The 20,271-nt window shown below is 37.8% G+C and overlaps 1 protein-coding gene across 1 annotated transcript in view; it reads right to left on the bottom strand.

Moving 5' to 3' along the window:
* Positions 1-20,271, bottom strand: part of Mnat1 (MNAT1 component of CDK activating kinase) — a 118,248-nt gene that overhangs the window by 97,040 nt on the left and 937 nt on the right. The gene's annotated exons all lie outside the window — the stretch shown is intronic.

Genomic DNA, 20,271 nt, shown 5'->3' with positions numbered 1-20,271 from the left:
GAAGATTCAAATATTTAAAGTATGAGTACATAATGCAATGTTTTAAAATATGTATACATGGTATAATCAGGTTAAACAAATCTATATCCACAACTATATTACTACTTCTTTTTGTGTGTATGGGTCATGGGGCTTGAACTCTGGGTCTGGGCGCTGTCCCTGAGCCCTTCAGCTCAAGGCTACCACCCTACCCCTAGAGCCATAGCCCCACTTCTGATTTTCTAGTGGGTTAATTGGAGATAAGAGTCTCATGCCTTTAGGTCTTTAATCTTCAATGACCATGCTGCCTTTGAACACAGATCTCAGCCTCCTGAGTAGCTAGGATTACAGGCATGAGCCACCGCACCCAGCTTATATTACTTCTTTATGGAGAAAATATTCAAGGTCCTTTGTAATCAGTAGATTGCAAAAGGATCCAATAAAGACATTTTATGGGGGGGAGGGTAATGGGGACCAAGACATGTGAAAGGGTATCAATGTATGTGAATGCACCTTCTATCTGGCAAATATCATGTAACCCTTTTATTAATTACAATAAAAAATATTTTTAAAAAAAGACATTTTATGGTAAAAAAAAATCCTTTTTAGTGGTTTCTTGGATATACAATTGCGATCTACAGTAACCCAAAGGTTTAAGAGGAGCCCACTACAGATTTCCTTCATCTTCTGCTTAACTGTAACAGGTCTGAATCATTAGTCACCATGTCCTTTCCAGGCTGTGACTGCTACACTTGTACAATTAATAAAATGGACTTTGGAAAACCAAGAGCCATTCCAGTGGATGCCTAAAATACCCGGCATATTCTTCTCTCAATCCCCTGTGATGATGATCAGGGTCAACTATCATAATCAAGATGGTGACTCCTTTTCTTATCTTATCAGGCAAGTACCTGGGCTTGAAGTCAGGGCCTGGGTTCTGTCCCTGAGCCTCTCGGTGCTCAAGGCTAGCACTCTACTACTTGAGCCACAGCACCACTTCCAGTATTATCTGAGTGGTTCACTAGAAATAAGGGTTTCATAGAATTTTCTGCCCTAGCTGGCTTCAAACAGTGAAGTTCAGATCTCAGCCTCCTGAGGAGCTAGGATTACAGGCACAAGCCACCAGTGCCAGGATCCTGATGACCTTTTTGCACAAAAAAATCTGAAGTGACCAACCTGTGGGTATATCTACACCCTGGTAGGACAGTTCCACTTCTGGAAACAAGACCTGTAAGCCCACAGAGCCTAATGAGTAGGAAATAAAAAGGCCTTAAGCGAGGCTACTGCTACTTCTACCACTTTGTTCTAGGACCTAAGTATTTTATTTACTGAGGATATCTGCTATAATGGATAGCCACATAATGTTACTCTTAGACTAAATGCCCCTTCCTGTTTTAGAGCTTTTTTACTTGACTCTCCTCACTATGATGGCAATGATCCCACCTCAAGGAACTAATTTGAGAATCCTACCCACTACTGTGTATGTCTGTCCCAATTATGCATCTAGAAATCAAAGAAATTACTACCAGGTGAAAACAGAAACCCACTGTAAGCTATAAGTCGGCCAGGAGTCTTCATTACACAATTACCTGATTCCAATTCACCCGATTCCAAATAGTAGCAGTTTTAGTTCCAAGATTTCAATGTCATGTCATACCCTATGGCTAATATTCTTCCATAGGATTTTGGCCTAAAAGAATCACCAAAAATATCTGGATAGACCAAGTATGAAGTAGTAACTAAATTAAGTAGTGACTCCAAATTTTATAAAGAATCAAAACAAACTTACTATGAGCAGGTAAAGCCCGCGTCATAATTCAGATCTTGAATGTCCCCCAAGGCCCATTTATTTAAAGGCCTTGTTGCCAGTCCATGATGTTACTAGCACATGGTAGAATCATTAGGAAGTTACATCTGTGGGTATCCCTGAGAGCAACAATAGGACCACAACTCCTCCTCTTTTCCTCACTTCTCATGGCTGCCATGATGTGAACAGGTCTCCTTTATCACTTAACCCTGCCATGACAAAGTGCCTCAGGATCACAAAGTGAAACCTTCTCTAAATAAACATTCTCTAAGCAGACAGCCATGGCAGGTAATCCTAGCTACTTGGGAGGCTGAGATCACAGTTGGAAGCCAGCCTGGGCAGGAAAGTTCATGAAACTCTTTTCTGTAACTAACCATGAAAAAAAGTCAGCACTAGACATGAACTTAAAATTTTTAAGAAGCTCAAGAACAGTGTCTAGGCCCTGAGTTCAATCTCCAAGACTGACACACAAAAAAAACAAGTACATAAATAAATAGAGCTTTTCTTGCTCTGTGTGTGTGTGTGTGTGTGTGTGTGTGTGTGTGTGTGTGTGTACATGTGATGGGCCTGAGTGCTGTCCCTGAGCTCTTTAGCTCAAGGCTACCACCTTACCCCTGGGCCTGGATGTAGTCACTGAGCTCTTCAGCTCAAGGCTACTGCCCTACCCTTGAGCCACAGCCCCAATTCCCATTTTCTAGTGATTAAATGGATAAGAGTTTCCCAGTCATTAGTGCCTGAGCTGGATTTGAACCTTGATCTTCAGATCTCAGCCTCCTGGGTAGCTGGGATTACAGGTGTGAGCCACCAAGCCCAGCTACTTTTCTCTCTTTTTAAGTGTACTGTCTTTCAGATACTTTTGTTTTAATGACAAAAGCTGGCTAATAAAGCCTAGCAAAAACTGTAAGCCCTATTTAGCAATCCTTAACATTGCTAGGAAAAAGAATTTTCAGATTGCTCTGACATGATCCAGGACCCAAGCCATTAACTTCAGCCAACTAGGCACAACTATCTAGCCACTTGTATAGAGACTGTATTTTCTATCATCTACTGTATTTCTTATGTGGTCTTGCCACTAAAATATTCTTCAGATGATTTGCAGACAACATGCATATATGTGTGTGTGTGAGTGTGTGTACATACATAATATATATATATTCATATATATTTACTAGTTGATCTAGCAATCCCACTTTAGTAAATGTCCCTAAGAATTCATAGAACAATTTCTGAGAGAAATCTGCACATTCATAATCTGCAGCATTAGCTTAATACATAGCGGTGCAAGCAAGACCCAAATGCTCATTGATGGGGCAAACAAATACAGAAAATGTGTGAACATACAGTGCGATATTAAGTAATCCTTAAAAAGGAAATCCTATCACACACCAAATAGTGGATGAACCTTAAGAACATTGTAGAAAATGAAATAAGCCTGTCACAAAAGAAAAAATACTGTATGATGGTATATGAAAGTACTACTATGTTATCTCTCATCTTTTTTGCTGTCCCTGGGTTATTTCATATTGTTACAGTGTTTCACATTATCTGATATGTTGTATATATGCTTATTTGGTTATTTGAAATAGGATAGGGAAGGGGGGAAAACAAGATGAGGGGCAAGGTGGGGGAAGGAAATGGGGACCAAGACATGAGAAAGGGTATCAATGTGAATTAATGCACCTTCTATCTGGTGAGTATAATGTAACCCTTCTATTAATTAAAATAAAAACTATATGGAAAAAAAGAATAAAAATAATAGAAACCTGGGCAAAAATAAAAAAAGCTACTCAGGAGGCTGAGATCTAAGGATCGTAGTTCAAAGCCAGCTCTGGCACTAAAGACTGTGAGACTCTTATCTTCAATTAACCACTAGAAAACCAGAAGTGGTGGTGTGGCCTAAAGAGTAGGATGGTAGCCTTAAGCTGAAGAATTCAGGGACAATGCCCAGGCCCAGAGGCAGGATGGCAGCCTTGAGTTGAAGAGCTCAGGGACAGCACCCAGGCCCAGAGTTCAGACCCCACAACGGACCCAAAAAAAAAAAAAAAAAAGTTTAACATGGAAATTTTAATGATTTTTTTTTTTTTTTTTTTTTTTTTTTGCCAGTCCTGGGCTTGAGCTCAGGGCCTGAGCACTATCTGTGGACTTTCTCAAGGCTAGAGCTCTACCACTTGAGCCTCAGCACCATTTCTGGCTTTTTCTATGTATGTGGTACCGAGGAATTGAACCCGGGTCTTTGTGCATGCTAGGCAAGCACTCTCCCTCTAGGCCAAACTCCCGGCCCTAATAATGTTTTTACTACAATAAAAAATTTATTAAGACACACATATAACACATATTTATATAAAATTCAAGACTACTATCTGCTTTAAAAATCCAGCAATATGTGTAATACACTGAAGAAAAAGAATGACTAAAACTGTATTTGGGGAGATAGTCATGTCTGTGGAAGGAAGGAGATATGATAAATGATAAGACTTCAAAGTTATTGATAATATCCTATTTCCTAATTAGATAGTAAGCTATATATGGTATACATACTATTTTTTTTTTTTTGTAGTACTGAGGTTTTAACTCAGGTACTTGTACTTGCTACTTGAGCAAAAAAACTGCTGAGCCAAGTTGTCATCCAATCAATGCCACCTGCATACATACTATTACATGGAAAAAAATAATCTTAAGGATCACTACATACTGGTAGAGAGAAAAAGAACAAGGGGTCTGTAGACAGTCTGTCATCAATTAGACCTAGCAGAATCTATGCTTAGCAATTAACTAGTGCTTTGTTTTGTTTATATTAGGCAAGTGACTTAAAGTCTCTAGGTATCACTGCCCTCATCTATCAATTAGAAATTATCAGTACCTATCAATTATAGTTACTGTAAAGATTAAATGAAATAATGAATAAAAAGCCTGCAGAACTATGTGGAAGACACAGTAAACATTTCTATGGATACAGCAGTACTTTTTAAAACCTTCCTGGGTTATTCTAATTTCCTCCTTGCACTATTTCCACTGGAAAGTTTGTGTTCTTCTGAAAGGTTAGAAAAATCTTGTTCAAATTTAACTTTAAACCTACTGCAAATAGGTAACATCATTTACAAACAACAAAACTTTAAAAGACCAACCAAGACTTTCAAAAACCAAGGAAACAGAATTGTAAGTAGCATCAAAGATAATCAACTTGGGCTGGGATGTAGCTCAGTGACAAAGCACTTGCCTAGAAAGTACAATGGCCTGGGTTCAATCCCCAGTAACAAAAAAAAATACATATATATATAATTGTGATATATAAAAACATAAATGATTTTTTTCAAACAAATTTGTTACCTTTTGAATTTTTGTTTTGAAAATATCCTAAGGTGATGGGGTGTTTTTGTGGGTTATAGGGCTTGAACTAGGCCTGGGTGCTGTCCCTGAGCTCTTCAGCTCAAGGCTATCACCCTACCCTTGAACCAAGCCCCAAGATAAGAGATAAAAGTCTCAGGTCTTTAAGTGCCCCGGCTGGCTTTGAACCTTGCTCTTCAGATCTTAGCCTCCTGAGTAGCTAGGATTACAGGTGTGAGGCACCATGCCTGGCTGTTATAAGCTTAAAATTTCAGAGGTATACTTAATGAACACTATGACAACTTAATAAACTTAATAAACACTATGTGTAGCCTCATAATATTACAAATAAAGGCTAAAGACTTTTTTAACATAAGAGAGTATACCTTAGATCAGCTAAAAATGGAAGATTTACATTATTCAGTAAGAGACATCAGCAATCTACTGATTATGTCTCTGTTTTCCAATCATCATTCTAATTCTAAAAAAGTATTTTTAAAAATCTTCCACATATTAGGGCCAGGAGTTTGGCCTAGTGATGGAGTGCTTGCCTAGCATGCAAAAAGACCCCGGTTTGATTTCTTGGTACCACATACATAGAAAGAAGCTGGAAGTGGTGCTGGGGCTCAAGCGGTAGAGCTCTAGCCTTGAGAAAGTCCACAGACAGTGCTCAGGCCCTGAGCTCAAGCCCAGGTCTGGCACACACACAAAAAAAATCTTCCACAATTTTTGTCCATTTGGCTTTCTAACCAGAACTTCTCCAGTACTGGGCACAATAAAATTAGTAAAAATCCTATACCTCTCCCTTGATTTGTCTAGATGACTAACTCCAAGCCTTACTTTCTTTTCCCACTTCTACCTTACCCTAGTTACACTCCTTTTATGACCAGCTTAAACCTCACTTTGGCTACTACCACTCCATTATTTTATTTGCCTGTGTACATGCCTGTTTGTCTCAAATCTTTTTTTAACAGAACTGGAGCTTTCTCAGCTGACAGCTAGATTTGAGCTCTAACATTTTGAGCCCATCACCAGCCCTGTTTTTGTTTGTTATTTTGGAAATAGTCTAGTGGACTTTTTGTCCTAGCTGGCTTTGAATCACCATCTATGTATCTCAGGCTTCTGAGGCAGGATCATAGGCATGAGCCCACCAGTACCCATCCATCTCTATTTTCTTAAATTCAACTCTAATACTTAGTTAATTTTCTCTTCATAGTCATTAATTCCTCAAAAAAATTAAACAAAAAAGTGCTAGAAATATAGGCTCCAAACAAAGTGTCCATGAACTTTTATTTGTGTGTGATAAGCTTTACCTGTAAGACTACTTGTCATCTACTTGTCTTTACTGTCTCATAGACTGACAAAGGAAGATTCCCTAGCAAAAAGTCACTGATACTAAAGACATACATAGTCATAAAGCAAAAGGAAGAAACTCTAAAAACCAATCAGTGTTCCAGAAAAAAAGCATATTCTTCACAATACTGTATAACTTAAGTATACAAGCACATAACCCTGACATTTATTATATTATCATTATTATTACTATGAAACTCACCATTATTGTAGTATATAACATTTTCACAGACTTTTCATTTTACATGCAAGACAAAGTTTAACATTTAGAACATACTAACAACTATTATGTAATACTGGAAAGTAGTTTCAGTTTAACTGCATTAAAAGCTGAACATTAAGAGATAGTAGTACGTGTACAGTTAGAAAAATCAACTATTTTTCATTGTAACAATGAGTCGGGAATTTCAAACTGTCACCAGCAGCTGCAATAAATGTAACCCAGCCAGTAAACTGACATGGTCATGTGACCATATCTCCTAGGAGCTTAAGCAAAAGTAGTCTATGTGAAACAAAACAGCTTTTAAATGACCATATCTAAAGCAGCTCTTTGTTTCAACAATAAGAAATTCAATCACTTTTTCCATTACTACTGATCTAAAAGGTATGCTAAAATGTTATACTCTGCCAGGTAGATTAATATAGACTTATTAAACTATGTTTATACTAACACTGCTTCCTGGTCATTGTAGTTCACTGTAGATAATTATAGGTTTAGAAAAATGATTCCACTCAATTACTACTCACCATAAATTCCGAGCTTTCACAGTTTGATGACTTACACCAGGTATGAAAGTACATGATGTACACAACACACTCATAAGCAGATTTAACCAATTAAAAGTTGAAGTCAGATAACAGTAAGGCTTCTCTAACCATGCTAAATCAAAGTGGAGTTTAGCATACAAAATGCTTTATAGATATGGGAAATTCGACTTTCTACTTTCTATCTTAACTTATTCTTCTGTAAAATAAGGACATGGACTACACATTCTCCAAGGTCCTATGATCTTAAGTAATTAACATGTCTATACCTATTGGGGAAAAAATTATTTACCTAGTTATTCAGGTAAAATGGTATAGGTTGCAGCTATTACATTACTTCAAAATTAAAATGCTAACCAACAGTCCAACAACAGCCACTTCACCTATAAATTAATAATTAGAGATGAGTGATAAAGTACTCACATTTGAGCCTCAGCAAGACATTTCATTAGTATGAAAGAAAACTGTACAAACTAACTCTTTAGATGTAATTTTTTTTTTACTTCACTCATTTAGGTTAGAGAGGCCAATCTGAATTTGCAAGGTTTTAATGCTGAAACATCTTTAAAAGAAACATAAGCATTTTCATCCACTAAAATAAATTGTTGTAGTTGATACATAAAATTCTTTTTGGCTTTAAGAATTCTATACATGATAATAAGATACCTTTATACAACAACTGATAAACTATATTGATCTAAAAAAAAACATGCTATGTTCCTTATTAAACTCAATCAGTACTGACACTTGGAAAACAATTTACAAACATGGAAAATGGATAAACGTTAAGGCAGCAGATAAAATAAAGGTAGATTATAGTTTTCACTCAGAAATCAGTTCAGAGTTCTTAACGTAAGGGGCTGGGGGTGGAGTGCTAAGGATCAAACAAGAACTTGTGCATGCGAGGCAAGTGCTCTGCCACTGAGCAATACTCCCAGACAAAAGAATTCTTTTAAGTTTTCTCTGAACTGTTTGCCAGAGTTAAAACTCAAAACATATTTGTGATTGGTGTTGTGAGTGAAGGGCTAAAGAATTGGTGACCCACATGACAATTCGAACTTGACTATTCTTAAAATGTTATATGAAAAACACTCTGGAACACGGAATCCTTCCCACTCTTACTTAATCCAGTTTATGGAAAAAGAACTGTAATCCAATACATTTCACTTCATGTTCTAAATTAAATAAATAGATCATGACACATAATCCATGTTCCTAAGAAGAAACTACATATACTCACTATGCACATTTTCCAATGGAGTTATAACTCATCTGGCAATAAAAAAGTACAATGGACCAAAAGTGTTGAGGAAAAAAAAAATGTTTTCTTGCAGACAAAATTTGAAAGTTTCTGGTTATTTTCTTCATGATACTTTGGAGACTTTGCTAAAGCTCCTATTAAATAAGAACACCTAGACTAGGGGCCAGGAGTTTGGCCTAGTGGTTAAAGTGCTTGCCTAGGGGCTGGGAGTTTGGCCTAGTGGTAGAGTGCTTGCCTAGCATGCACGAAGACCCAGGTTCGATTCCTTGGTACCACATACTTAGAAAAAGCCAGAAGTGGTGCTGAGGCTCAAGTGGTAGAGCTCTAGCCTTGAGAAAAATCCAAGGACAGTGCTCAGGCCCTGAGCTCAAGGCCAGGACTGGAAAAAATAAATAAATAAATAAATAAATAAATAAATAAATAAATAAATAAATAAAAATAAAGTGCTTGCCTAGCATGCATGAAGACCCGGGTTCAATTCCTTGGTACCACATACATAGAAAAAAGCCGGAAGTGGTGCTGAGGCTCAAGGGGTAGAGCTCTAGCCTTGAGAAAGTCCAAGGACAGTGCTCAGGCCCTGAGCTCAAGCCCAGGACTGGCAAAAAAAAAAAAAAAAAGAATACCTAGACTGCCATGGTGAAAATCAATAATGCACCTGGTAAGAAACAAAAGACTGACTCACCTGTATGGAATCCATTATCCATTGGGCAGGGAGGGGGGGTGAGCCTATGTCTCTAAGTACTAGAGAGCACAATGTACCTTCTACTGGACAAGAGAATGATTTTTCCTTGTTCTGCTTTCCAGCTGCCCAAAGAATAGACCTCACAGTAATTGTAATATGACACTTAGAGGAAAAAAGGGAGTTGAATAAAGTGCTTACAAACAATAGCAATTTCATGCAACTGCATTTCTAAAAGTACCTTTAATCTCTTTTTGCTCAGAAAGTTAAATTTTTTAAACTAAAACTTTAACCTGTGTATTTGCTTCATATTGGAGACTTGCACATTTCAGTGCCTCGCATTTCACCTACTTGAAGTGGTTTCAATTTTTTGTGGGGGTGGAGGAGCAGACAAGAACTCACTATGTAGAACAGGGGAATACATTCTTCAACCTCCAAGTGCTAGCTGAAATTACAGGCACATCACTGCACCAAGCTCTTAATTTTTAAACACTTACCAAAACCAAATTATAAGACTTCTTTCTTTCCATGTGGCAGCAATTTATTTTCCTTAACAGGACACAAAAATTTAAATAAGTAGAAACTGCTCTAACAAGTAATAAAAACATTACTTTATTAGAAATTATAAGTATTTGATTTGACTACAATTTCTATGATATTACTACCAGAGCACAATGGGTAAAGGGCAAACATGAGATCCATTTCTTATAACTGCATGTGAATCAACAGTTACCTCAAAACGAAAAGTTTTAGTATTTTAAAAAGAATGATTATAAATATTTGAGCTAAGGACAGATCTTATTTCATTATTCAGACATTCATTACAGAAATATTAAACATGGGAAGCCAGGCAAAATGGCTCACACCTGTAATCCTAGCTACTTAGGAGGCTGACATTTGAGAATCACAGTTCAAAGCCAGCCCTGGTAATACAAAGTGGTAAGACTCTTATCTCCAATTAATCACTAGAAAAAACGGGAAGTGGAGCTATGACTCAAAGATAGGGCGGTAGCCTTGACCTGAAGAGCTCAGGGCCAGAGTTCAAGTACCATAACCTCCCCCCCAGAAATATTAAACATGGGGTTGGTAAAGGGGGACAAAAGCATGAGAAGGGGTATCAAGGTTTGAGAAGTAATACACCCATTACTTGACAAATATAACTGTAACCCCTCTATACATTATCCTGACAATAAAACACAATAAAAAAAATACAAAACATGAAGTTTTCTTCAAATTCCAATTTATTCAATTTGGGCCTGATTAACAAATACAAAGATTTAGTATAGCTACAAGAAAAATTTTATATGCAGAAAATTGTTTTTTAGGGCCAGGAGTTTGGCCTAGTGGTAAAGTATTTGCCTAACGTGCACAAAGACCGGGGTTCAATTCCGCAGTACCACATACAAAGAAAAAGCCAGAAGTGGTGCTGTGGCTCAAGGGGTAGAGCTTAGCCTTGAGAAGCTCTAGGACAGTGCTCGGGGCCTGAGTTCAAGCCCCAGGAAAGCCCCCCCCCCCAAAAAAAAAATAGAAAAGAAAAGAAAATTGCTTTTTACCAAGGCCATTATGCGCATTCTACAACTTTTACTGGCCCTTTCAGGAAAGAGTTCTCTTCTTTTTGAAATTAAAAGTTCTATTAAGCCCATGAAACTCGGTTTGCTTGGGCAAATTTTCCTTCTGTATGTGACTTTTTTACATGGCAGAAACTGGTTAAGTCTTTGTTCTAATGTAAATCCTATGCAAGCCAACACTCAAGGGCCAAGTAAAATTAATTTTACCCTAAGTTTTCCAGTTTCAGTCTCTAGAAACCAATGGGACCATACCCTTAGCCTCAAACACATATTCCTTTTTTTCCCTGGTCCTGGGGCTTGATTCCAGGGCCTGGGCACTGTCCTTGGCTTTCTCAAGCCTAGTGCTCTACCACTTGAGTCACAGCACCACTTTCGGCTTTTTCTGGGTATATGGTACCAAGGAATCAAATCCAGGGCTTCATGCACGCCAGGTAAGCACTCTACTGCTAGACCACACTCATAGCCCATCAAAAAACTTTTTTTTTTTTTTTTTTTGCCAGTCCTCGGGTTTGAACTCAGAGCCTGGATACTGTCTTTGAATGTTCCCAAAGCTAGCACTCTACCACTTGAGCCACTGCATCATTTCCAGCTTTTTCTGTGTATGTGGTACTGAGGAATAGAACCCAGAGTTTCTGCATAGTCACACTCCCGGCCCCCATCAAATAGATTTGCAGTCCTGGGGACTGCAAATTTGCATGCTAGGCAAGCACTCTATCACTAGGCCAAACTCCCAGTCCCTCAAACAGATTTTTAAAACAGATTTTTTGCTGGGTGCTGATGGCTTATGCCTATAATCCTAGCTACTCAGGAGACTGAGATCTGTGGATTGCAAATCAAAACCAGCACAAGCAATAAAGTCCCATGAGATTCTTATGTCCAATTTACCACAAAAAGCCAAAAACTCGAAGTGGAACTATGGCTCAAGTGGTAGAACTAGCACTGTGCAAAAAAGCTCTGGGGCAGCATCCAGGCCCAGAGGTTAAACCCCAAGATAAGCACCCAAAAAAAATAAATAAATAATTTCTTTTATCTGAAGCCTCTCTTCATACTGCTTCCCAGAAACCTAGTATGTAATATAAACAAATGAAGACTGAATTACCTGAACAAATGATAAAGAGCAACCATCCAAAAGAAGCTTCTCAGAATTTAGGGTTTTCATAGTTGAAAATCACTGGACTACAGGATGTTGTCTGGCCCTCGCGTAAGGAATTACATAAATTCATTTAAAAAAAAAAGGGGGGGGGATTCAATGAGACTATCCAAAGGAAACTTCTTTTTGCATCTCCAGACAAACTAGTTGTACAAATTTGTTCTCATCTGCTATTAAAGTCACTTAAAATTTGAGAAACCTAATGAAGAAAAAAAATTATGCAAAAGTTTCACAAACTAGACTTGCATGGCTTTTCTAAAGAAGAATGTTACTTCTAATTTTGTTATGTTTTCTTAGTTTGGGCTTGGGGACAGGGATGTAGTGATGAAGATTAAGATTAAAGTAGGTGGTTCTCAATTAGGAGAAAATTGAAATAGTCCAAGTAGAGAGGAGGCTAACATGAACTGGAAGACAAAATGAATGAGTGACACATATTCTTTTAGGAACTAATATACACAGGAACTGACCGTACTTAAAATTAAACTAAGTACATAAGCAAATGACTCAAAGTAAAATATTTTGGAGCTATCCCCTTTAACTACTTAAATTCTGCTGTACAGTTAACTTCAACAAAACTCACCATAGCAATTATTACAGTATACTAGTTTATATGTCTATCTTCCAAACCTTAAGGCAGATCATCTCTTATTTATCTCTTATTCAACTTTTTTTTTCTAGTATGGGGGCTTGAACTCAGACTCATGCTTTCTCAGCTTGCTCTTACTTGTTCACAGTTGGTATTCTACCCCTTGAGGTATACTTCCAGTCCGGCATTTTGCTAACTACTCGGATTTTTCTACCTAAACTGGCTTCAATTTGCAATCCTCTGACCTCAACCTCCTGAGTAGCTAGGAATTGCAAGCATGAGCACCTGACTTACTCAACTTTGTATCAAATCCCAGTACCTAGGAAGTACTAAATGAAAAGAACACTTGGAAAAAAAATTAGAACCAACAGAGTCCATGAGCAAAAAAAGTCAAAAGACCAAGAAAACACATGAACAATTTCCTTTATTTCATGTTCTCTACTTCTATGTTCTCTAATCTACATATTATAAGGTTAAAGACAAAAAAGAATCTCTGTGACCCACAGCATTTCTTTTGTTGTTGTTGTTTTGGCTTTTTGTTTTGTTTTGTTTTTGCCAGTCCTGGGCTTGAGCTCAGGGCCTGAGCACTGTCCTTGGACTTTCTCAAGGCTTAGCACTCTACCGGTTGAGCCTCAGCACCACTTCCAGCTTTTTTCTATGTATGTGGTACCAAGGAATCGAACCCGGGTCTTTGTGCATGCTACACAAACACTCTACCACTAGGCCAAACTCCCGGCGACTCACAGCATTTCTAAACCAGCTACCGTAGGAGTAAACCACAGATTCAATCAAAATCTATACTAACAGTTACAGTTTTTTTCCTTATTGACATGTCTTAAAGAGAAAAAATATTTGCATAGTATTTACAATGTATTAAGTATTATAAATCCTAAGGAAAAGAATATACTTCCATTACATACAAGTATTATGCCATTGTATACAAGGGATTTGCGCATCCACAGATTAATTTTTCCTACAGAGTCCTAGATCTAAACAAACAGTTCTCAAAAAACATGAAGAAATGTTTAACATCCTTAGCTATCAAGGAAATGTAAAATGATGTTGAGAGGGGCCGTGAGTTTGGCCTAGTGGTTAAAGTGCTTGCCTAGCATGCATGAAGACCCGGGTTCGATTCCTCGGTACCACATACATAGAAAAAAAAAAAAAATGATGTTGACATTCCCTCTCACCCTAGTCAGAATGGTTATCATATAGGAAATAACAAACACTGGTGAGGATTGAGTAACGGGAGGAAGAAAGGAGGAGGAGAATATTTATATACCGTTAGTGGTAATGTAAGTTAATGCACTTTGGAAAACTAGTACTGAGATTCTTCAACAAACTAAAACTACAGCTACTATGTCATCTTGTCAAACTACTACTGTTGGGCATACCTCCAAAGGTATGTAAATCAGCATATAAAATATCTACACATCAGGTTTCGAGCAGCACTATTCAAATAGCCAAACTATGGAATCAGCATAGGTCCCCACTACCCTATGAATAAAGAAATATGTCATACAAAACCAATTGAGTATTATTCAGCCACAAAGAAGAAAGAAATTATGTTATTTGCAGGAAAATGGATGGAACTGGAAATTATATTGTGTGAAATAAGACTCAAAAGACAAATATCACATTTCCCTCATTTATAGGATCTAGACCTAAACATTAAAATGATATAAGGAAAACATGGGGAAAGAGACTAGCAGAAGGGAGAATAAACTTAAGAGAATGTAATGATACACCATATACATATGATGAAAATAAATCCTATTAAAATTATTTAAAAGGGAACGGTAAGAAAGCATAATAGAGAAGTGAATATGATCAAAGTACATTATAAGCATAGAGTATATAATAGGTATAGAGACCTTACAATTAAATCCCTTTATATAATCAGTTAAATCAGCTAAAAAGGAAAGAAAGAAGAGAAAAAAAGAATCTCTGGCACTATCCCATATCTAAAGAAATAGAATATGTATAAGAAGCCCAAATAAGCCTTATAGTTATTTTTCTCTCTTTACTGGAGATTGAACATAGACCCTATGTAGGTTTATGAATTAAATTTTAAGTTGCTTTGATAAGATAGAAGATGTCACCGACATTGCTTCTGTTGCACTCAATTACAGTAACTCTCCAAAACACCCGACAGAGAAAGAGAGAGAGAGAGAGAGAGAGAGAGAGAGAGAGAGAGAGAGAGAGAGACATGGCGGGGGGGGGGAGATCGTTTTGAATCATCTTTTTAAACAGTAAGTTAAATACATACGTATATATAACTGTTACACATGTATATGTCTAAAGGCAAGTGTATTCAATACAATGTTAAAATAAGAGCCAGTAATTTAATCTGATACTCAGCTGAAGAAATAATTATCTGTTCTGATACTTGAGGTAAACCAGCTATGCTGAATTTAATTTTCTTTTTAAATCATTCATCCATACTGATAATTTCCAGTCTTATCACAAAGACAAAACTTTTAAAGATAAAAACTTGAAAGCATAATCTACAGTTATGCTCTAGGAAAGTAAACATGATCTGAATCAATAGAAACACAGAATGTTAAGCCAACTGTCTGTGGGCCATGCCTTTTACCAAGCTATTCAGGAGGCTAAGACCTGGAGGATCTCAGTTCAAAGTCAAACCAAACAGAAAACAACTCAAGACTGTATCTACAATTAGCCAGCAAAATATTAGACTGCAGGCATGGCTCAAGTGGTAGAACACCTGCCATAAGAAAGAAAGCCAAGAGCCAGGAGTTTGGCCTTGTGGTAGAGTATTTGCATAGCATGCACAAAGACCCGGGTCCGATATCCTAGTCAAACTGATGAAAACAATATATAAATTTTAAAAAGTCTTGAAGCAGATAAAGAACAATATCATTTTAAAGGAATGATAATGCAAATCTGACATTTTTATATCAGATCATAAAAATAAAAATCAGTGAATCAACTTTAAAGTCCTCGAAAGAACTGCCAGCTGGGAGCCAGTGGCTCACACCAGTAATCCTAGCTACTCAGGAGGCTGAGACCCAAGGAGCATCATTTGAAGCCAGTCCAAACAGAAAAGTCCATGAGGCTCTCAACTCCAATTAACCACCAAGAAGCCAAACATGGAGCCATCGCTCAAGTGGTAGAGACTTGAGTAGAGTAAACCAGGAAAAGGTGCCCAGTGCCTAAGTTCGAGCCTCCGGTTAGGCACAAAAAAGAAAGAAAACTCACTGCCAGCAAATCTGCTCTACAGGAAAAACTAAAGTAAATCCATTGAGCTGAAAAGGAAGTCTTACCCCACCATGGATACACATATATACATACACACATACATACGTACATACACACATACATACATGCACGCATACATACATATACATACACCCATACACACACACACACACACACCTCTTCTATTTCAAATCCACTCAACTTCATTGGCAAGAAAGAACCACATACAACAATCTGATACTTTGGAAACAACTTGCAGTCAGAAAGTAAATATTGTAGAATTATTTATGAATAAATTATGCATAACATTAGTAGATTTCAGGACATTGGTACCGTAATGGTATGAGCTAGTTGTAAGTAAATTAGATTCAGTGCAGTTTCCTTCAGTGACATGAAATTAGAATAGCAGGCTTATTAAATATATATGAGTCAGTGATGCCATCACTGAACCATATTGATGGAGATCTCATTAATTTTCAATGCTATAGCCATTATTTATGCTCTATAAAAATGTTTGATGTATACCAATCACTGTCTAAATCTCAAAATTCTGAGTTTTAGGGTTTGGTTTTGATACATATTGCTAAAGTCAGTGAATTCCAAAAGAATTCACTAACACTACATAAAACTTAAACATATTAAGTTTTATATTTTGTTTTTGTGGGAAACTCACATATTTGTTTGGAATATAACATATTCATGTGTACATTTAGATGTACAGAATATGAAAAATGAAATAGGAAAAGTAAAAGTACCGGCCAGGAGTTTGGCCTAGTGGTAGAGTGCTTGCCTAGCATGCACTAAAACCTGGGTTCAATTCCTCAGTACCACATACATAGAAAAAAGCTGGAAGTGGTGCTGTGGCTCTAGTGGTAGAGCTCTAGCCTTGAGAAAGCCCAAGTACAGTGCTCAGGCCTTGAATTCAAGCCCCCTGACTGGCAAAAATAAATAAGCAAATAAATACAAAAAAATTTAAGTAAAAGTACTACATATTATCTTCTAAATATTTCATCCTAAAATAATACAATATCAAGTACCAGTGGCTCACACCTATAATCTTAGCTACTCTAGAAGCTGAGATCTGAATGGTGGTTCAAAGCCAACCTGTGCAGGAAAGTCTATAACACCCCTATCTCCAATAAACTACCAAAAAGCCAGAAGTAGAGCTGTGGCTCAAGTGGTAAAGCACCAGCCAGAGCAGGAGCCTTGAACACAAAAGTTCAGGAACAGAGCCCAGACCCTGAGTTCTAGATCTAACACACAAAAGAATAAAATTAACAATACAATACATTTAGGCCTCCTCATGAGAATATAATTTTAACAATAAAACCCTCTATGACTGTTTATATATCCCTGATCAAAAAGATGTGTTAAAGACGCAAGGTAACTTGCATAGTACCTACCTAGCAAATATGAGCCGTTAATTTCAAACCCCAGTAGGCAAGGATGGAGAACAAAAAAGAAGGGTCAACATTTACGGTTTTAGGGGTGTTTTTAGAAATTAAAATATAAAAAGAGGGCCTGGAGTTTGGGCTCGTAGTTGAGTGCTTGCCTAGCATGCATGAAGACCCAGGTTTGATTCCTCAGTACCACATACATAGGAAGAAAGCCAAAAGAAAAAGAAAAGAAAAAAGCCAGAAGTAGTACTGTGGCTTAACTGGTAGAGCTCTAGCCTTGTGAAAGCCCAAGGACAGTGCTTAGGCCCTGAGCCCAAGCCCAAGACTTGCAAATAAATAAATAAATAAACAAACAAGGCAAGGCATGGTGGCTCATGCCAGTAATCCTAGCTACTCAGGAGGCTGAGATCTGAGGATCAAGGTTCAAAGCCAGCCCGGGCACAAAAGGACCTGAGACTCTTACCTCCAATTCACCTCTAGAAAAAAGGGAAGTGGGGCTTAGCTCAAGGGTAGGGTGGTAGTCTTGAGCTGAAGAGCTCAGGGACAGCACCCAGGCATAGTTCAAGCCCCATAACCCACAAAATTAATTAATTAATTAATTAATATAATATAATATAATATAAAAATAAGTTTTTTGGAACCAGATATTTGATGAGACTGGTTTTCGAACTAGAAGAAAATGACAGATGAGATAATTATGATTTAAAAAAACATAATACCTACACAAATACTTGTTTAAAATTAAAGCCCTTTGGATAATTGATGCTAACCTTTAAAAAAGATTTTTTTCTAGTTGACTAAAATGATTTTGATAATACTTTAAAGGGTATGAGTTGCAACCTTAATAAAAATTTTACTTAGCAAAAACTATTATCAAAATTTAAATGAATAAGCCAGGTGCCAGTGACTCATGCCTGTAATCCTATTTACTCAAGAAGCTGAGATCTGAGGGTAGCAGTTGTAAGCCAGCCCAGGCAGCAAAGTCCATGAGACTCTTACCTCCAAGTAACCACTAGAAAACCAGAAGTTGAGCTGTGGCCTGAAGCGGTAGAGTGCTAGCCTTGAGCAAAAGGGCTTAGGGACAGCATCCAGGTCAAAAGAGAAAAGAAGAAAAGAAGAGCAGGGGAGGGCGAGAAAGAGAGAGGGAGGGAGAGAGGGAGGGAGAGAAGGAGAGAGAGGGAGGGAGAGAGAGGGAGGGAGGGAGGGAGAGAGAGAGAGAGAGAGAGAGAGAGAGAGAGACAGAGACAGAGAGAGAGAGAGAGAGAGAGAGAGAGAGAGAGAGAGAGAGAGAGAGAGAGAGAGAGAGAAGGGGGGAAGAGAGAGAGAAAGAGAACAAAAGAGAGAGAGGGAGGGGCTGGAAGTTTGGCCTAAAGGTACCGTGCTTACTTAGCATTTGATTCCTCTCTACCACATACATGGAAAAAGCCAGAAATGGTGTTGCGGCTCAAGTGGTAGAGCTCTAGTCTTGAGAAAGCCCAAGGACAGCGCTCAGGCCCTGAGTTCAAGCTCCAGGAATGGTAGAGGGGGGGAGAGGGAGAGAGAGAGAAAGAGTTAAGAAATTCATCCTTGAAAAAAAGGAAAAAAAACCATGAAAGTCCAGTCTTCTTCCAGTTGCAAGCAACCAATTTGGTTGGATATTTTCTGGACTGAATTGATACCTAAGGTAACATGCTGCTTCAAATATTACCAGCTAAGGGAGAAAAGTTCTATTTTTCTCTTCTGTCCTTAATATGCCTATTTTTTCCTTCACAAACAATATTTCTAACTAATCTTTCCATACTCTTTATCTCACTTGTGTCCTGAAATAGCTTTGTTACTTCAAGAAAACAAAAAAATAAATGAACAAACGCATGTGGAAGCCAGCCTTCAGAAGGCCCAATGGAACTGGGTATAGTGGTATATGCCTGTATTCGTAGAAGTCAAAAGGTAAAAGTCAAAAGCTGCAGAGATAGAAGATTAAAAGATCAAGCCAGCCTGGGCTGCATAGTGAAACCTTGTCCCAAAAAACAGATGCCACAATGATCCCTAATTCATTATTTTCTCTCTCTTATGGAAACAGCTCCCACACTTAACAGAGTTGGTCACTGTAACAAGTAAAATTCAGCAGAGCTGGGCTTGGCTGTAGCTCAATCATGAAGTATATACTTAGCATGCTCTAGGCCTAGGTTCTGACTGCAGCATAACAAAGATGCCTTTCACTTGATGTTTACTGTGTTTCTAATATCAACTATTCAATTGTATCTATATTGGATAAAGCAAAGGAAAATAAGTATTAATTAGAAAAACAGACCAATAAAATAATTCCAGCACAACAATAACTACAGTTACTATTCAATTTGTTCATACCTAAAGACAGCATAATTGCTTTTTCTGAGAAATTACAATTATATAATAAATATGTGCTCACCATTACATAGCCCAAAGTTTTAGTTATTGTTGTGTGTGCGCTAGTGTTCTACCACTTGAGTCACATCTCCATTTCCTGCTTTTTGCTGGTTAATACAAGATAAGCTTCTAGGAGATTTTTCTGCCTGGGCTCGTTTCAAACTGAGATCCACAGATCTCTACCTCCTGAATAGCTTGGATTACAGGTGTGAGCCACCAGCACCTGGCCCCATTTTTTTAGAACTATCCTTATTTACCATATTTCACCATAAAAAAAAAAAACCTGACAAGATGCTGAGCTTCAATAGTAACTAACTACTCAAGAGGCTGAGATCTGGAGGACCCAGGTTCGAAGCCAGCCACAGCAGAAAGGTCCATGAAACTCCATCTCCAAAGCCAGCTAAAATGTGTAGTGGAGGAGTGGTCTCAAGAGGTAGAATGCCAAGCTCAGCAAGCAAGCCAAGCTAAAAACATGAGGACCTGAGCTCAAGTTCCAATACCAGCACAGGCACACATGCACATATACAGACATACACATACACACACACACACACACACACTTAAAAGAAGCACTATGATCACTTCCTGCACTTATTTCTCAAAATGCAACACAAACTCAACCTCCCTCCTTTGAACATCACCCCTCCAAAACAGACACTCTCTGTATTCATACTCCTGGGTCTCAGGACCCACTTAAGGGTGCACTCAAGTCTGTTTGCTTCCCTGTGAAATAAAAATAATATCTGCACCTACTTCATGAGGTTTGGATGGTCTATCACAGTAAGATGCTTAGGA

The sequence above is a fragment of the Megascapheus bottae genome, chromosome 14 (assembly GCF_031878675.1).
Source record: "Megascapheus bottae isolate mThoBot1 chromosome 14, mThoBot2.hap1, whole genome shotgun sequence".
Classification (NCBI taxonomy): domain Eukaryota; kingdom Metazoa; phylum Chordata; class Mammalia; order Rodentia; family Geomyidae; genus Megascapheus; species Megascapheus bottae.
Note: the sequence above shows the minus strand (reverse complement) of the source record. Positions and strands in the feature narration are given on the sequence as shown.